Raw genomic sequence first — 13,786 nt, 5'->3', positions numbered from 1 at the left:
CTTCAGAGCCGAAAAAAGTAAATAAACCGAGAAATTGTCTTCTCAAGAATTGCAACGAAACAGCAGCTGAAGAGACTCCGTTAAATTATCCGTCGCGGAATGTATTGGTGGTTTTTGAAGAGTGTGAAGTTTGAGTGGAAGTATAATGGGTTGAGTGGGATGAGTGGGGCGTGATCGGTGGTTGAATGACATGGGAAAAAATGACAGACGGAGTGTTGAGTGGCCGAGCGGTTCTTTCCCGCGTACTTGTTGCGCTGACTTAGTTCCGGTGCTGAAAGCCCGTCTTCCTCGCACGCCACGGTTCCCCTCCGCTTGTTATTAAACCACTGATTAATTTGAACGCGTTGCATGGGCGCCAACTAAATAAATAATGTTTGACGCGTGTTAATCATTCCCTTGCTTTAGCGCTAATGGCTTTGTAGTATATCGTATGGCGTATTAAAAATGTTTCGTTAAGATTATTGATTTGGTTGGATTGAATTATTTTTAAGTAGGTTCGTTAAGAAAACATTTTTATTGAAGTTATTGTTTAGCCGTTAGCATATTCAGTTATTTATCTCAATCAAGTCAGGCTTCATCTTAAAAACAGCACCGTAAATTTTCTGACGCTATTTTGACCCCATACTTACTTACATGTAAGTATGGTGTGAATGATACATATAAATCTATCTCATCCAATCAAACCTAAAGACGCACAACAAAGACGGGGCAAGACACATTCAAACAGACAAATATTATGGCGAAATTAATCCCAGTCAATATCCGTATTGGTAGCGTGAAGTGACACATAGAACCTCTAGTCAGGCTCGCATTGTGCGCTCAGCGCCGGGGACAATGCACATGATTGAAGAGCATCCATCGCTACACCCAAGTGCCTCCACTATTGTCTATGGAGTAATTACGTAGCTACGACTGAGGACCAGTATATAGGCGGGATTATTGATACGTTCTATAGATGTACCTATGTGGATGGGTGACTGTGTTTTACTAGTTATGCTCTGTTAGCTAAGTATTTATAGCATTATTAAATGGTGTTGTAACGACGTATAATTATTTATACTGATTAATTTTCTATTTTCTGAGCCATTGAACAAGATTGTAGGGTAGTAAACATAACATTATTTATTATACAATGAGTTTCTACAATATTACTATATTGCTACGCAGCTGCTACGCCGTAGCAACCGCCGTAGCTGGCACTGCTACGAAAACATAATTGTGTTATATTGTTTCCTTTTCACAATCAAGTTTAATCAGTCCGCTTCATAAGTAGATAAATTTTTACCCGACTACGGCGAATCGAAAAGGAGGGTTATGATTTTGACCGGTATGTAGGTATGTTATGTTCATCTCTGTTCCCTTATAACTTCAAAATCTAATTCATTTAATATAATTTCAATTTATCATAATTAGACAAATGAGGTATCGTTAAAAGCGTATTGATTGTCCGATGGTTATAAGCTATGTTACATTACATTAAATTTAATATGGCGCACTCTGGAGGACATAAAGTCATGAACTAAAATTATTTTTTTAATAATACTGGGTAGGGAATCAAATGAAAGGTCTTGATTAGCACATTCAAAAATATATACATTATTAGCTGTTACTCGCGGCTTTGCTTGTAGGGACCCGGTAGTTGCGATTAATTTCTATAATCACGCCTCAGATATGAGCCTAGCATATTTACTCTCTAAAAGTACCCAAATAACTCCTGAACGTAGGGTTATTTGCACAAAAACTACTTAATAATTATGTTATATCGATACCGTTTCAAATTTGGGTTAAACCTGGATTATATTACCTAAATGGTAAACAAATTGTGCTTCTCAGCGACAAATCTTTGATCTGAAATTTCCTGATTAAACCTCCAAACATACACGTAAATGATTAAACGAGTACAATGTAACGGCTTATTGGAATCCACGTAATGTCGTAATCAATTCGCGCCCGAGCCTCCTCATGTCACGGGAGGTGTTATGTAATCACTGAGTAGGTGCTATCACAACTAACTATATTGAATATTGCGTACGCTTGTGTTATTAGCTTGAAAGCCGGCTGTACCTGCAAGATTGCTCCCAAGTGTAATATTATCGCTATCTGTTCTTCTGCTTAAAGTGTCGGGTGATAAATACTAGAGCTGAATAAGGGTTTCACACCGTGGGGAAAGTATATACAGGATGTTTGAAAAAGGGTATACTAAGCCGAAACATGCATGTGCAGCATGGTATACCTAAGCCCGAAAATGAAATCAGAACTTCAAAATTCACGTTTTTCAAATACCTGTTTTGCAAAACCCTGTAGAGAAGCCAATCAGATCTGCTGTCAGTTTGTGCATTTGGCGTCACTCGCGGAGGCTTACATGCACATACCTACCCTTACCTCCCTATTTACTGTTTATAATTACTAAGTATCATAATTTAATTTAATTGTTAAAATGTAGAGCTTAGATGCAGATAAGTTCTTATGCTTATTATTCTTCAAATTTCATAATCAATATTAAAGGGCAAAACCCATAGTCCCAACAGATCATGTCTAAACATACACTATTCTCTACACACTGTCTATAGACAAACAAATTGTATCGTGCCTAATGGATACGTAACGACGCCACGTAATCCTGCCCAATTTACGCCAAGTGGCATCTAGATTCTAGATATTGAATACTGACTTAGGACTCCCATTCTGCTTACAATTTCAGCATATAGGTATTACATATATATTCCTATTTACACACACAGTCACTCAAGTCATATAATAGAGCTTTGGATGTTATAGTGTTAAATCATATTTAACAATTATAATCTTTACTAGCTGTTCCCCCGCGAGCTTCGCTTCGCCTTTGAAAGTTTTCCCGTGGGAATTCCGGGATAAAAAGTAGCCTATGTTCTTTCTCAGGGTTTCGACCATATGTGTACCAAATTTCATTCAAATCCGTTCAGTAGTTTTGGCGTGAAAGAGTAACAGACAGACAGACACAGTTACTTTCGCATTTGTAATATTAGTTAGGATTTGCGCATCGTAAAATATAACTTAAATTTAACATAACACAAATGCACAAATGGCGCTCTTATCGCTAAAAGCGATCTCTTTCAGACAACCGTTGGACGATCACAGTAAAACACTGGAAAAAGGAATTTAGGTTTACCTACGATTATTACCTAATAACATAAAATCAACATTATTCTTCTTCAGAGCTGCCCTGTGGTGAAGTTCCTGCCACCATGGTCTGCCACGAGCCAGTGCTTTCATCTCTTGGTACGACACGACCTTTACTTTGCTCTTGAACTGAAGAAAATGTGTAGACCGGTTGGTTTTTTTCTTTGTCTTCCTCTCTTTCACTGTGTCTTACCGTCAATAATGTTAGTCATATAAATATCGTGTCAGAGTAAATGTCCTATCTCTTTTTTTTCTTCACTTCTTAAGAGTGACAAAAAATATAAATCTCAGGCCCAAACGAGTGCAGCTTTATTCAGGCCGTCAATCCAACCACAAACAATTGTTTACCGCATCGTCTGTAAACTAAACACTACTTAGTCAGACAGCCCGTTGTCACCCGACAACAGATTTAACTTGATTAATAGACGATTTGAGAGCACTTTGATTAATTACACTTGTAAAACCTCAAGATACGGGAATCTGTGGAAGTGAGAAATATGTGCGGTTATTGGTAAGTGCTCGACAAAGGACATGGCATTGAATTTGATTGTTCCTTAGCGAATCCCGTAGATTGATAATTACTGACCTACTCGCTGTATTTTCGACGATTTTATTGTAGTGGATTAAGTATATCGACATTAATCCCATCCCTTATTTCAAAGAGACTAAGGTAATATTAGTAAAAAATGGGTGCAGGAATGCATCTCTGCAAGCCGAGTGAGTAGTGGTGTATATTTATTACTAGCTACCCGCCGCGTGCTTCGCTTCGCTTTAGAATGTTTTCCTTCCCGTGAGGAACTTCTCTCGTCACTATGGATTTTTTCCCGTCCCCGTCCCTATAGTAGTAGTAGTTTCGGCTGTGCGTTGATTCTTAGTCAATCATTCGGACCGAAGGATTTTATAAATTTAAAATCACAAAAACTGTCAATTTACAACCAATCTATATAAGTGCCGCGTTTAATCTAAAAGTTTTATAAGTTAAAATAATTTAGGTATAGAGATAATGGTCTTGGGTACTAAAATTTTATTGCTGTTAATTTCTTGATTTATCCAGCGACTGTGCTACTAGGTTTAAGGTTACAATTAAATATAGGAAACTGATTATTCTGAAAAAAATTGAAGCCCGTAAAAACAATAGTGTCCATATTATTATTATTATTATTTGTGCATTCATTTCTCTTCAGTGAACTGTTCTCACAGTAAAGCACATTCCACACTGGTAATCACAAACGTTACACATCGCTCTCGCGGTTTGTAGTCACTGATAGCAATTACGCATTCGTTCATAATTTATGTGTTTGTTTGACTAATAGTTGGCGGCGAATTAACGAAAATTTCACCCCCAACTATATGTTACCGAAGTTACGAAATTATGTGTTGTATTTGTGGTAAACGGATGTTGTATTTCTACATAGTGAATGACATAGTTGTGTAATATACATTAAAACCGTGTAGAGTGCGACAACGTTTACTTTGCAATAAAAATAAGTCTTATTTCCACCACCAAAAAAAAAGTTTATTGGGGCAACGATATTTTTTGTAATTTCTGAAACTGACAAGATATTATAATGTTTTACACTTGTACTTTCATTTGGGGCTACCAATTATAGTAAAAAGTAATCTGCATCTTTTAACCATTGCAAAGTTTGTTGAAGATTTCAGGTCTTGCTCATATTCTGTCCAGTTCTCGACTCTTAGTAAGATATAACTCTATTTTGAAATCCCTGATTTCTCCCTCCCTGTGTTAAAACGTGACTACTACATTTTTCAGGTACGATAAGAAATATCTGCTGCAGAAAGGATTGAACCTGGGATGTCCTACACTACAACTGTAACCACTGCGCCATCGGGTCATGTCATAGAGAAAGAAAGGTACGCTATATTGTTGCGGAAATTTCTTGTTTACGAAAGTTAATTTATATGCCATTATGTAGGAACCCAAACAAGAACACTTTCTGTTTATTTACAGAATTAATACCCCGCGGGAAAGCCTTACTGACATTTTGGGCCCGACCTTTTTCAATAATAAATAAAATACGCGGAAAAGTCAACCTCAACTTATTCGACAATTTACTGGGACGTATTATATTTGTTTATGCTTGAAGCTTTTTAGCGCATAATGTTAATTATGCTATGAGTAGCTATATATATGGATCTGTTTTCGAGTCAATCGAAATTAGTAGTAGTATTCCATCAGTGGTCTCTTTTAAATGGCTTATTGATTCTATAATTATAATACTTTACTGTGTAATGAATAGCTGTTAGTGACCCGACAATTATAAAATAAAATAAAATAAATAAAATAACAAATTTCACTCGGAATATGGATTATGCCTGTATGTAATGTTTTATCTGCTCGACTGGTTTATACAATTCCCCGAAGTGGTAGGTAGTCACAGAGACTACTCCGATTTTGTATTTACTGCAGGATACTAGTATTTAATGGTATTTTTTACTGATCAATAATGTAAAATGATTTATTTATTCTGATTTATATATTTAATAAACATTGAAGTGCTATACCTACACATTAAGTACAGTATATTATTTCCCAGAATGTGTATAGCCTACTATATTGTGGCTATTTTGATACGAATTTATACAATCATGGTAGGAAGCATAATTCAAAACCACAAATAACAACTTAACTGTTATAGATCGAAACCTACCTACAGTATATCGTCTATCTATATAAATTTAAGTATGCCTATATTATGTAAAACAACATATTGGAATTATCTAATAACCTAGGCGGGAGAAAGTATTAGACATAAATATGGCGTAATATCACTCGATAGAGCAATTGCAGGCTCACTTTTGAACCCAATATTGATATTTTAATATACCTTTCCATAATTTCTAATAACATTTAGTGTGTGCCTTTGCTTTTAATAATATTAGGTAATAAAAACAATTAAGTAACTTAAAAATAACTATTTTATAAATATGTACAGTTTTGGATTTGTATAGTTTAGTAATAATGGCTGCGTTAAAGCGATACCACACGTTGCCATAGCCTTAGGCCCGGGTCTCCTATTACGCGCCGTAGATCGCGTCCAGCGTCTCGCCGTAGGCCGCGTCACGATGCTCATTACATCTACGCGCCAACGTCGGCGTGTGAGGGAGACCGCATCAGTACATTTCTATAGTGAGCATCGTGACGCGGCCTACGGCGTGACGCTGGTCGCGACCTGCGGCGTAAATAGGAGACCCAGGCCTTAATGATTTTACAATTAAAAAAACAAGATAGGTATCTGTCAAAAATGTCATGATAGTTTCCCCTAGAGGCACCGCTTTGTATGCGAGAAAACTTTAACTTTCATAGTTTTCGACTTACTATCAAACCTAGACTATGACCCTCTTATACGTACATGTGTGTACCTAAGTTGACGCGGTGGTGCTCCGTGGTGCATACACCTGCCACACGATGCGTTAAAGTGACGAACCCACACTCTAGTGTGGAATCGCTCTTTAGTGAGTCCTTGTCAATGATCGGAGATTATCAGAATAGAATTTTCTTCAAATTCATAGACCGTATTGTAAATGAGAATGGCCAAATCTGACCCGCTTTGCAGCCACTAACCAAACCTATTTTTATTCAATGATAAAGGTGTTCCAAATTAGGGAATAATATATTTTTTAAAACTAAACCACGTTTTAAAAAAAACTTAGTATGAGGGAAACATCTAGTCAGTACAAAGACTTGAACTTTCAGCACATATAAGTTCTCCCATGCCTCGTTATAATAAAATTTACACCAGGATATACTGTATTCGTGGGCTACACATCAGTATATGTTTCATCAATGGCTGCTCTGGCGGGTCATGGTGCCATAGAGAAATGGCATTCTCCTTTACAGCATTTTTAAAACTTGAATCACACGACTTTTTAATCTTTACGTCAGTCCTAAAGTTGAAATTCGTATATGTCATAACTTCAATTTTAAACTTATCTCAAAAAGCTCTATGAATTTGGGGGTAAATCTTTATTGGTAACCAAAACAGACTGAAAAAAATAATATAAATGAAGTTCAACAGTACCCCGCGCAGTTGTAATGAAACGGCGCGGGTGCGGGGCGCGGGGGGAGGCTGAACAAATGTAGCGGAACAGCAGACTTGCGTACCAATAGTAACAACGCACTCCCCCGAGCGTATCTTACAGCCTTTACTCAACATAACATGCGTGAGTGTGCATAACGGGCTTGTTTTTATTCGGCTAAGCTAAATTGACAATGCTGATATATGGATCAGTTTGATCGTTGCATGCTGATCTTTTAACATCCTGTGATCAAAAGCTAGGAAGCTTTAAGGTTCTAAGTTAATCATTTATGGATATACTTATATTTTATAGGTAGGTATGTCTAGTTTTCCTTGATTTACTCACTCGGCTCACACTGAACTTTCAATTTAATTAGGTAGGTAGTGTACACTTTAAGCAGATTTATATATCTGAAAAGTCATGATTTTATTTATTTTACGGTTGACATTAATTAGGTTTAGCACCAAACCTACGATGAAACTTACAGCACCGCCTAACAGTTTATGTACTAACCTCATACGTTTGTATACATAAAGCTAGACAGTTCAAAACATTAATACAAAGATAAGGTATGAAACACGGTCAGTCTGCGGGCGTGGCGGGGAGCCAAGAGAGCGCATCCAAATATTATTATCAGCAGCCTGCATCTAATAATACTTAGGTATTGTTGACTAGATAAGTTGGTGTTGTGGCCGTTTCAGCACTGGCTAATTTTGATGTGTTTTGCCAAATAATATTAATTATACACAATCTGGCGAAAAGTGGAAGCAGCAATCTGCCTTAACTAAGTGATAAAATGCTTGTGATATGGGTGACAAATACTTGTGTAAAACTAAAGTTTACCGCGGTGAAAGTCAGTTATAGTTTTCAGTCTCTGGGTGTAAAAGTGATTTACTTTATAATCCTTCAAGGGTGGCACTTCCTAATTTTAGTGCACACACACTTTTGTGTTTAATATAGGATACGTTAATCACTTAATTTAATTGCAAACATAATTATGTAAGAATGCGATTCACTTAAGTAGGTACAAGCTACATCATCATAATCCAACGCCTTTATTATATTTCGTATACCTACTCATAGAACTAGTATATAAAATCGTTAGAGAGCTTCGTCCTCGGCCTTCCTCATTTAGCTACCTTCCCAGGTGACCTGTGCTATAGTCATAAATAAAGTCAGACAGGTGCATGTAAAAATCAAACAGCGCGGCGGCCGGCTTCCAAATTTTACGTCGCCATTACCCCGGGAACGATGGAGGGAAATGACGGCAAATATAAGGAGGGAGCAACTCCGACCAAGCTGCATGCCCGCCGTTACACTCAAAGTTTTCACTGTTAAACCCAACTTGTGTAATATACCATCTGGCGTTTTAATACTTTCCACCGCGCTCGATTTCACTTAACTGCTCAATCTGGGTAAATTACATTATTTACTTAGCCAAAGAACAAATAGGATATCCGCCCTTATTGCTCGAATGTGAAAGTTGTGGATGTCGCGCGGTCGCGGCTTTTGAATGAGTTTTGAAACTTGACGCCCTCCGCCGATCGTTACCAAAGTATTTCGTTTAATGTACCCTAAGAACATTCGGTTTTAACTAATTAAGCATGTAAAGTTTTCATATGGTAGAAAGTCCTGTTATAAAGTAGAATAATGCATCAAACATTTACAAAATAAAACTGCATCCAATTTAACTCCAACGCATCGTAAATCGAGTGCAAAAACTCACACTATACATTGTTCAAACATAATTTATCGTGAGCAATATAATACATCTCCATGGTCGTTTCATGCAGACGGCCCCAGTATGGTATCGTAAAGCGGTTTTAATTTGCCCAGTTCTTGGCAATGTTCGCTGAAGCGTACGGGTTTCATTTGTTTCTTGATGTGCGCGTCATACCTCGACACACTGGCGGCGGCAATAGGGGTGCGTGCTCACTGGGGCGTTCTCTCGAGCATCGAGTTATACAGAATGTTTCGAAGAGGTATTAAAGAAAGTCGTCTGTATGAATTAGTTTTGTGGCTCAAAATTTGGAAATAAGTAACGAAAAATAATGCTATATTTATAAATAGATATTTTTATATGTTGTTGTTGTTTTTTTTTGTAGCTGATTCTGACAAAATAAAACAGCATTTCATTGATATTATTTTCTTACATGTAACTTTTATATTATAATTTACTAGTTAAAAACGTGGTTAACTGGTTATATTCAAGTAAGTATAAGTTAACTTTTTCTAGTGTAAACTCAGCCTTACTAATTATTGTGGCACTGGTGGTGCAAGAAAATTCCATTAAACGCTTTGCTAAGAATATTAGCAGATATTATGATTATTTAGCATACCTAGTTATTTTGACAACTTTCTAACTGCTAACACTTCGCTTGTTTGTTAATTTAAATATTTAAACATGGTTTGCTATAAATAATGCACGTCCTTAATAAGTAGTCTAGGTTGAATTAAAGTAAATGGTAATTCTATATCAAATGTAAAATTGGTTGTATCTATTGAATGACATTATGAACACTTGATAGATACAGGATGTCCAGTAGGAAAGTTCACTTTTCGATTCAAGAAAAATAATACTAAATTAATGAAAACCCAAATTTATTTAATATGGAAATATTAGGAAACTCTGCGGGTTTTATTTTTTGTATATCATTTTGTCTAATTGTTTACCATCTCATCGTACACACTCTTCTTATCAAACACGTAAATTTGCCAAAAAACTCTTACAGAGTTGCTGGGTGATATTGTTTATTTACTGCCGGATATTTTCTTTCAGAGTCGCTAGTGTTCGTAGTTTGTTTGAATACACTTTTGAATTCACATAGCCTTACAGAAAATAATAGCATGAAGTGTGGTCGGGTGACCTGGGCGACCAGCAGATGTCTCCTAAAGTCGGTATCAATGTTTATGGAAAAAGTGCCCTAACCGTGTCCATTAACTCCCTGGAGGTATGAAAAGTGGTCCCATCCTGTTAGAAACGTGTTTTTCTGTTATAAGGTGCTTTGTTCTTACAATAGGAACAATAAAATTCCAATTATAATCTTATATCGCTCCGAATTGACCGTCAATGCATGGCCATTCTCATTATCAAAAACTCCTGCCTAGACCTCTCCTGACTTCCTCGGGCTAACGGTTGCTACGTAGTTCAAATATGAACAGTGAATTTTCCTACTGGACACCCTGTATTATGATAAATTTATTATGTAGCATGTTCCTTATATTAATATGATATGTGTATGCATGCTTTGGAATGAAATCTAGATCTATGTTCTTCAATGCTTATATTCTTAATTTGTAATGATTTTATTCTGTTTTGTGTACCAAATAAATTAAATAATAAATATGTCGCAGCGTTGGCAGACAAACGCCGCATCGATGTTGATTTGAGCGTGTAAACGCGTCGTAATCGAATCAGAAACGTCAAGGGATTTTCCTTGGGTAAGGTCGATACAGCCCTGGCAACATTTTAAAAAGTAAGAGGTCACGTGACGTTTAAAAAGTAAAGGGGCCATGCCGCCATTCTGGATTCTGAGCTTGGACGAGTTGGACGTGACACGGGAAACAGTGTGCTGTATCGAACTTGCCGCGTTTCTAAAAGTAATCCGTCTGCATCATCGCGATCTTGCATTGTTACATTAAGTGTTGATTGTAATCTGAATAATCAAGATACGAACTACACGAAGAGCCTATTATTTCCGCCCGCACGATGAATCCACCGCCACACCGAGATGCCCGGCGGACCCCCCTCCCCGTTATCAGATGTGGGATCAGAAGACGCCACCCCACGTGCTTCACACCACGACACGAACTACGAGAAATGGCAGCAGCTTCTAGAACAACAGAATCGGAATTTCCTGACGCTTGTTCGAGCTATGAAAACGCCGTCGTCGTCGTCCGAGCTGAGGTTACCTGATTACGATCCCAGTAAATCCGATGTCGACGCACGTTCTTGGATGTCGACTGCGGACCTGTGCATCAACGACGAGAATCTGCAAGGCGCACGGCTTATGGTGGCCTTGAGCCGCGCTCTGAAAGGTCATGCGTCCACGTGGCTGTCAACTGTATCTTTCCCCTGGATGACATGGAGTGACTTCACGGAGCTTTTCATACAAAGGTACGAGTGCCCAGAAATACAGCTTCATTCCTAATTAATTTGTGTGACAGTGAACCGAAAGAAAATGAGTGCCTTGCTACTTATGCTGCCTCGCTGATGACTGCAATCATGTCACGCTGGAAGAACATGAATACCGAACAGCTTGCTTTGGCTACAGCGTTGGCACATGTTTCCCGATTTGACCGACGTGTCCAACGACTGGCTTTCACTACAGAAGTGACTACGCGCAACCAGCTTCAGTAAAAGCTCAAGGCTGTTTCGTTTCTAAAACGGAAAGTAGCTAATAGCGAGGACTACCCCGATAGTAAGAAAATGCGCAGCTACAGTGCCTCCGTTTCCATAAAGTGCAACTACTGTGGGAAATTAGGGCACGAGTCCACGTTCTGCCTAAAAAGAAGACGTGGTTGGAGGAGACCAGAAGAGCGTTCCCCTTCCCAACCAAGCGACAATTTCAAGAGGATACCGCCTCCATCTACAGCAAAGACTGCGGTCACTGGCTTCCACTGCCAGGGCCAGGGACACTTCGCATCCAGCTGTCCAAAGCGTCGCAGAGAGGACCAGGATGCTGCCAGTGGAGGAGCGAGTGGATCCGGTGCAGCCAAGGAGAAGAGGGTCGATCTATGCGTAGTGAGCGCGCCTGCTGGGATGTTGCATTAATCTGGTGAGCTGTTTTTGTTTAAATATGACTGTAGCTTCAAAGTTTAGAGGCTAGATGTTTCATTACGTGGATGAGGTTAGTGTGACCGGTACTGTGGAATTATTTTCGAGGTTCGAGTCCTGGAACTGTTAATCTGTCGGGTTGCCAGACCTGTTGACTTTCAAAAAAAGGTTATGACATTGAGGTTGATCAAATCCTGAGGTCCTGTTAAGCTAAGGTCATTAGGGTTATGGACATGCGTCCATGACCTCATTAGGTAAATGTCCGAAAGTTGATTCCCTATTTTTGAATTATGATCTTTTTTTATGCTAAGTAATGATGAAGCAATCGATTGAATTGTGTGTTTCTGTGGTGTGTCTTGCTCAATTGTTTAATGCCACTGGAATGACACCGGATGGAGGTGTGCATTCGTGATGAGTACTTGGGTAACCGGATGGAGGTTGCCGGACAAGTGAGCAAGGACCATTGGTAATCAGATCCTGATCCGTGTTTTTGTTTCGTACAGAGTTAAAGATAGTGGATTAACTTTCGAGTAGGTATTGATTTGTTTTGTCTGATACCACTAGATGAAGTGGTAGTAGACTGACGCCGGATAGAGGTTGTGTTGAGTCACTATCAGACGCCAGAGAGAGGTTGTCTTGGATGAGATTATGATTAATTTAAGCTGTGTATACATTCTTCGATTATTTTTAACGTTATTGCTGTTCCATCAATGGGTTTAAGCTGTTTTGAAAATTTCCTTTTGAAACGTGTAACTAATTGAACTTTGATATCCAATTTTGAGATTTAATGACTTTTTGTCTGATACTGTTCAAGTTAAAGCTTCATAGTTCATCAGTGTGATGAATGCAGAGTTCATGAGCCCACTGCTTTCTTCCCTGACTAGGTCAGGACTGGCCGAGTAAAATTCAGTTACTGCGGTTGTTTTTCTTTCTTTCCAGATAACTCACACGAGGACGTGTGAGATGTCATGATGGCCGTGTCGCAGCGTTGGCAGACAAACGCCGCATCGATGTTGATTTGAGCGTGTAAACGCGTCGTAATCGAATCAGAAACGTCAAGGGATTTTCCTTGGGTAAGGTCGATACAGCCCTGGCAACATTTTAAAAAGTAAGAGGTCACGTGACGTTTAAAAAGTAAAGGGGCCATGCCGCCATTCTGGATTCTGAGCTTGGACGAGTTGGACGTGACACGGGAAACAGTGTGCTGTATCGAACTTGCCGCGTTTCTAAAAGTAATCCGTCTGCATCATCGCGATCTTGCATTGTTACATTAAGTGTTGATTGTAATCTGAATAATCAAGATACGAACTACACGAAGAGCCTATTAGGGCTCCCACACATAAACACGACACGATGTCGCATCGTGCCACGACGCGGCGTCGTTTCACGATACGACGTCGCGTCGCGGAAATTTACGACTACCATCGTAAAAAAAACACGACATCGTAACGTAAAGTTCCGCGGCACGATGCCGTCGATACAACATTCATTCCCTAAAAATGGACCGCAGTAGACGCGTACTGCTTCTGCTGTTAATAAGAAGACGAAGAAAGAAAAGACAGATACTCAGAAGATACTGGATCCACCCATTTCTTTCAACAATGAATAATGGGAGTCACTTTTTAAAGAAGTACAATGCCTTGAAAATAGACCACAACAAGTTCGTGTATCGACACGTAACGACGTCGCGTCGTGAATTTACGCGACGCGACGTCGTATCGTGAAACGACGCCGCGTCGTGGCACGATGCGACATCGTGTCGTGTTTATGTGTGTTATTTCCGCCCGCACGATGAATCCACCGCCACACCGA

The 13,786-nt window shown here is 38.9% G+C and overlaps 1 long non-coding RNA gene across 1 annotated transcript; it reads left to right on the top strand.

Annotated features, from left to right (window-relative positions):
* Nucleotides 1-10,540: 10,540 nt before the first annotated feature.
* LOC125489295 lies at nucleotides 10,541-13,287 on the top strand. The gene is made up of 2 exons (XR_007266865.1): nucleotides 10,541-11,235; nucleotides 11,315-13,287. It is a non-coding gene; the product is annotated as an uncharacterized LOC125489295 (long non-coding RNA).
* Nucleotides 13,288-13,786: the final 499 nt, after the last annotated feature.

The sequence above is a fragment of the Plutella xylostella genome, chromosome 12 (genome assembly GCF_932276165.1).
Source record: "Plutella xylostella chromosome 12, ilPluXylo3.1, whole genome shotgun sequence".
Classification (NCBI taxonomy): domain Eukaryota; kingdom Metazoa; phylum Arthropoda; class Insecta; order Lepidoptera; family Plutellidae; genus Plutella; species Plutella xylostella.
The sequence above is the reverse complement of the archived record's forward strand: the minus strand, read 5'-3'. Positions and strand labels throughout refer to the sequence as shown.